Genomic DNA, 6,000 nt, shown 5'->3' with positions numbered 1-6,000 from the left:
TTCTGCTCTCAGTTCTATAAAATTCTCTACTAGAACTTAGGCCACCACACAACGCTAGTTCGAGGGGAAACCGTGATGATAGGATGGTAAAAACTTCAAAAATACAACAAAAGTAATTAATATAAAATCGCTATATTAATGTGTAAACGATGGGAACATCCTTTTACGCTTTAAAATTAATCATCCCTTTGACTCAACTTCCGCAAAATACATTGATATTGTATAAATTGGATACAGGAATTCATTTTATTGTGAAACATCTGCTTAGTTGAGTTATGTAAGTTTGAAATTGAATAGCATTTATTAACTTATAACCACAAACTCTTTAAAATCGCATTCATTCCGTGAAACGTTTTACTTCATATCTTTGTTAAATATACTTATATATATATATATTATTAATACTAACTTGACGTGTTTAACACTTTTTACATGTATTGTATGTTTCATTTGTATATAATGTTTGCATTTTAACCCGTCAGGGTTTTATTTTTTTCTAATAAAGTTATTTCATATAGTTAAACGCTTCCGTTTTATCTGCAAATGAAAAACAAAAAAAGTTATGTTTGAAAAAAGAGAGTGCTAATATTTTCAGCGAAGTCCATGTAAAGATTGCTTTTATTTTATATAATCATGTGAGTTCAATATAAACATGAAAGAATCTGTTAACATGTATATGTAAATTGTTGCTTCTGCCCTGCTGCTGTGTTTCTTAATAACAGATTGGTATCGACATCTAGCAAAATTTCCCACTCTAACCAGTTCTGGTCTTGAATCAACATTTGGGTGTGAATGTTTGCTTCATGTTGTCCGTCTCAATATGACTTTGAGATGATAAATAACAATTTAGTCATTGTTTCTTGACTGTTGGTATTGTCAAGTGAGTGTAGAATTTTTGCATATAAAAATATTACATTATGTCGTCTTTTTTCAATTATTTGAGTGTTTTTTAGCAGGAAATTGAAATTCAACCACATACCACATGTATACAAGTTTAATAGTCTAATAGTTCATTTGGGGGTAATGTGAATATGATATATGGTACATGAACGTATTTTAAGTGTACAATGTGTTTTTATTATTCAGAGAAGAATTATTTTATTTATGCACACGACCCTAAAACTCATCGTTTGTTTAAATAGGAATATAGTATTTCCTAGTGCACATTTTATTTTTTTGAAATTTAGATTTTAATATTTCCGCATTCAATTTTAATTATGTGTATCCGATTATTTTGCCAGAAAAGGAGGAAATCATCGTGTTTGCTATTGATAATTAGACATGAACATTAGTGTTGATAAATGTCATCAATCATGTGTTTACTCATTATCGTCACATGATACAAAAATAAGTGTTGGTAAATGCGGACGTTTTTTTTTTAGCTATTCTCATTACAAGACCTCTGTCATCGTCGTCCGTCAACTTTTACAAAAACCTTCTCCTCTGAAACTATAGGGCTATAATTGGCCACATATATCCTTTGGATGTGTATTTTACAAAAAAGTGTCCTATGATCCTGCTTCCAATCAATTCGGATGCCATTGCTAAAAAAAAGAAAAGAACATAAGCTTTAAAATTAAAGTATTGTAAATTATCTTAAAAACCGTCTTAAATGGAGAAAATCTGTCAGAAGTAAAAAAAAAAATAGAATGTCAATATCTTCTTACTGTCCACTTTGGCAAAACAAAATGTCGAACACTCCTGATCCTCATAAAAGTTGCCGCCCTTAAATGACATTTTTTTTTTAATATATTTTTATGAGTTTCGCTATTATCTTCAAAACTGTAACGGATAGAAGGAAAATGATCGGCATTATAATCTCTACAAATGAGTAAACATGGATGAAATTATCGGTTGACTGTGTATTAGAATTTTTGTCATAAAAGGACTTTTTTTTTACCAATTTTATGTTCATGAATTTTTTGGTTGCCTTGTATATCAATTTAATGCAAAGTACCAGGTTTAACTTCTTGTAAAAGAAAAACACATTTTTTTTTTTTACGAACGAAGCATCACCCACCGAAACATCAATAAGCTAGAAAGAGTAGAGGGTGTGGATGGGGTCGTTCATTTCTGTTTACTTTATTTTTTAGCCAATTTGTCTCTATCCTTTACATTTTGTGCTCATTAATCTCTATTCTTGATGGTTTGATATCCCATTTTCTCTATTCAGCCTTTTTTTTTGGGTTCATTTTTCTCTATTCTCTTTTTTTTACCCTTTATTCTGCACTTTTGATCCATTATTCTCTATTAGATAACCCCCACCCCCTATATCTTTATAGTAAAAACTTATTAATAGTTTAACGTGAAACACTTATTGTCTGTTAAACGCATGATTATCTATGAAACATTCATGCAAAATAAAAAAAAAAATATCCGATGCCATGGGACCAGACGATTAACACCGAAAAAGGAATGAGTTCATTTATAATTAGTAGCGTAACACATTTAATAAGTGTAAATGTAGTGTTGACAACTGTCGGCACTGGATTGTAAATAGTAAAAACTTAATATAACACAAATAATTAATATAAAATGGCTATATTATTGTGTAAACGATGGGAACACCATTTTACACTTTAGAATTAATCATCCCATTGACCCAACTTCAGCAAAATACTTTGATATTGCTTAAAGTGGATACAGGAATTCATTTTATTGTGAAACATCTGCTTAGTTGAGGTATGTTTATTTGAAATTGAATAGCATTTTAAACTATTAAACACAAACGTTTAGGAAACAAAACGATTAACTCAACATGGTACTAGACAATGGACAGAATATTTAAGTGATTCACCAGAAATTAAACAGCAGCAATCTAACAAAAATTATAAAGATAATATGTTTATCCTAAAACGACACTTTAAATAGTTGGCATAGAACATAACTGAAGAGATATCTATTGTTGAAATGCGCATCTGGAGCTGTACAATTGGTACCGTTACTCTTTGGTTAAAACATCTCTTAAAACTCTTAAAATCGCATTCATTCCGTGAAACGTTTTATTTCTGATCATATCTTTGTTAAACGCTTCTGTTTTATCTGCAAATGCAAAACAAAACAAGTTATGTTGTTTAAAAAAAAGAGTGCTAATATTTTCAGCGACGTCCATGTAAAGATTGATTTTATTTTGTATAATTATGTGAGTTTAATATAAACATAAGAAAGAATCTGTTAACATGTATATGTAATTTGTTGTTTCTGCCCTGCTGCTGTGTTTCTTAATAACAGATTAGTATCGACATCTAGCAAAATATCCCACTCTAACCAGTTCTGGTCTTGAATTTATATTTTGGTGTGATTGTTTGCTCCATATTGACCGTCTCAAGGTGACTTTGAGATGATAAATAACAATTAAGTCATTGTTTCTTGGCTGTTGGTATTGTCAAGTGCGTGTAGAGATTTTGCATATAAAAATATTACATCATGTCGTCTTTTTTCAATTATTTGAGCGTTTAGCAGGAAAGTGAAATTCAATCACAAACACAGATCATACCACATACAAGTTTAATAGTTTTTGAGTTAGTTTGGGGGTAATGTGAATATGGTATATGGTACATGAACGTATTATGTTTTTATTATTCAGAGAAGAAGTATTTTATTTATGCACACGACCCAAAACTCATCGTTTTTTTTAAATAGGAATATAGTATTTCTTAGTGCAATTTTTATTTTTGAAATTTAGATTTTAATATTTCCGCATTCAATTTTAATTATGTGTATCCGATTATTTTGTCAGAAAAGGAGGAAATCATCGTGTTTGCTATTGATAAATAGACATGAACATTAGTGTTGATGAATGTCATCAATCATGTGTTTACTCATTATCGTCACATGATACAAAAATAAGTGTTGGTAAATGCGGACTTTTTTTTAGCTATTCTCATTACAAGACCTCTGTCATCATCGTCCGTCATCTTTTACAAAACAAAACTTCTCCTCTGAAACTATAGGAGTATAATTGGCCACATATATCCTTTGAATGTGTATTTAATAAAAAAAAGTGTCATATGATCCTGCTTCCAATCAATTCGGATGCCATTGCTAAAAAAGAAAAGAACAAAACCTGTTAAATGGAAGTATTGTATATAATCTTAAAACACCGTCTTAAATGGAGAAAATCAATATCTTCTTTCTGACCAATTTGGCAAAACAAAATGTGAAGCACTCCTGATTCTCATAAAAGTTTGCCGACCTTGAATGACATTTTTTTTATAAATATTTTTATGAGTTTCGCTATTATCTTTAAAACTGTAACGGATAGAAAGAAAATGATCGTTAATATATTCTCTACAAATAAGTAAACATGGCTGAAACTATCGGTTGACTGTGTATTGGAATTTTTGTCATAAAATGATTTTTTTTACCAATTTTATGTTCATGATTTTTTTTGCCTTGTATCAATTTCATGTGGATGGGTTCCTTCATTTCTGTTTATTCTTTTTTTAGCCAATGTGTCTCTATCCTTTACATTTTGTGCTCATTTATCTCTATTCTTTATACTTTAATATCCTACTTTTCTCTATTCCGATTTTTTTTGGGTCCATTTTCCCTATTCTATTTTGCCCTTTATTCTGCACCTTTTATCCATTATTCTCTATTCGTTTAACGTTAAGCACTTATTGTCTGTTAAACGCATGATTATTTCTGAATAATTCATGCAAACAAAAACAAAACAATTATCCGATGTCATGGGATCAGACGCTCGGCACCGAAAAAGGAATAAGTTCATTAATAATTAGTTGCGTAACACATTAAATAAGTGTATATGTAGTGTCGACAACTGGTTTGTAGTGCAATGACAATGTTCTAGTGTTTTGTTGGTGAGAAAAACTGAACAATAAATCAAACATGTACAGAAGCAGAATTGTGTACACAATATTTGCCGCTCAGTACGTATTGCTTACTGTTTACAAAATTATTTGTGGAGTGTGGATGGTAACAAAAATTATTCATATGACGTATACTAATCAATACTACGATTGAGCCGAAATTCATGCTGCGTTTTCTCGAGAAGTTTATTGACAAGTTGAAAGACATCGTACTGTTGAATGTCCTGTGACGTATATCAGGCTGTTGAATCGACGTATGGTTAATCCTACGACACAATCATCAAATATCTAAGATGATAGAATTTATTCTACACTGTAATAATTTACTTCGGAACTGACATGATTTATAACACACCTTTATAGAATTGTCCGTTAATAAATTTGGAAATAATAAAGAAGCTAAGTTTTCAACTCCCTCATGGAAAGTTAACCTTAGACGGATTTGGCTATATTTTTTATGTCCTTAATGGTCCTTTAGCTCTTCAGCTGTTTCGGTTGTTAAACATCCATATTTCAAGAAATCGGCTTTGAGCGTTCTGATGAAGGTAAATCCAGATAAACGTTTCATACGCATGAAATTTATAACGTGCTGTTTTATTTTTTTACAGCACTGGGGCGATACCTCTGCTGGTGGACTATCAGTCTACGAGCTCATCATTGGTTCAGTATTCATTACTTCGGTACTGACCTGATTTATAACAAACGTTTCTAAAATTATCCGTTAATGAATTATTAATACACTAAGGTTTCAACCTCCTCAGACAAAGTTAACCATAGATCGATTTGGCTCCTAATTTTGCCCTTTTTGTCATATAGCTCTTTAAATATTTCGATTTTTATACATCCTTGGCTTTCAAATGTTATAATTTATAAAGGCGCTTCATATGCATGCACTTTATAACGTGTTGTTTTCATTTTTTACAGCACTGGGTCGATACCTCTGATGTTAAACTATCAGTACCCAAGGTATCATCAGTTCAGTAGTAAGTACTTCGGTACTGACATGATTTATAACAACCATTTCTGGAAATTGTGCGTTAATAAATTTTGAAATTATAAAGGAACTAAGGTTTCGACTCCCTTAGGCATAGTTTACCTTAACGAATTTAGCAATTTTTAGGTCTTTTTTTGCCATATCGCTCTTCAACAGTTTTGGTTCTTATACATC

General features: G+C 30.9%; 1 protein-coding gene across 1 annotated transcript in view; it reads left to right on the top strand.

Annotated features, from left to right (window-relative positions):
• Positions 1-242: 242 nt before the first annotated feature.
• The window catches only part of LOC127703807 (hemicentin-1-like), a 30,356-nt gene continuing 24,598 nt past the window's right edge, over positions 243-6,000 (top strand). Inside the window, exon 1 of the mRNA XM_052207880.1 lies at positions 243-277. The gene's annotated coding sequence lies outside the window, so the exon portion shown is untranslated. The remainder of the gene's footprint in view (positions 278-6,000) is intronic.

This window comes from Mytilus californianus, unplaced genomic scaffold (assembly GCF_021869535.1).
Source record: "Mytilus californianus isolate M0D057914Y unplaced genomic scaffold, xbMytCali1.0.p SCAF_51, whole genome shotgun sequence".
Lineage (NCBI taxonomy): Eukaryota > Metazoa > Mollusca > Bivalvia > Mytilida > Mytilidae > Mytilus > Mytilus californianus.
Note: the sequence above shows the minus strand (reverse complement) of the source record. Positions and strands in the feature narration are given on the sequence as shown.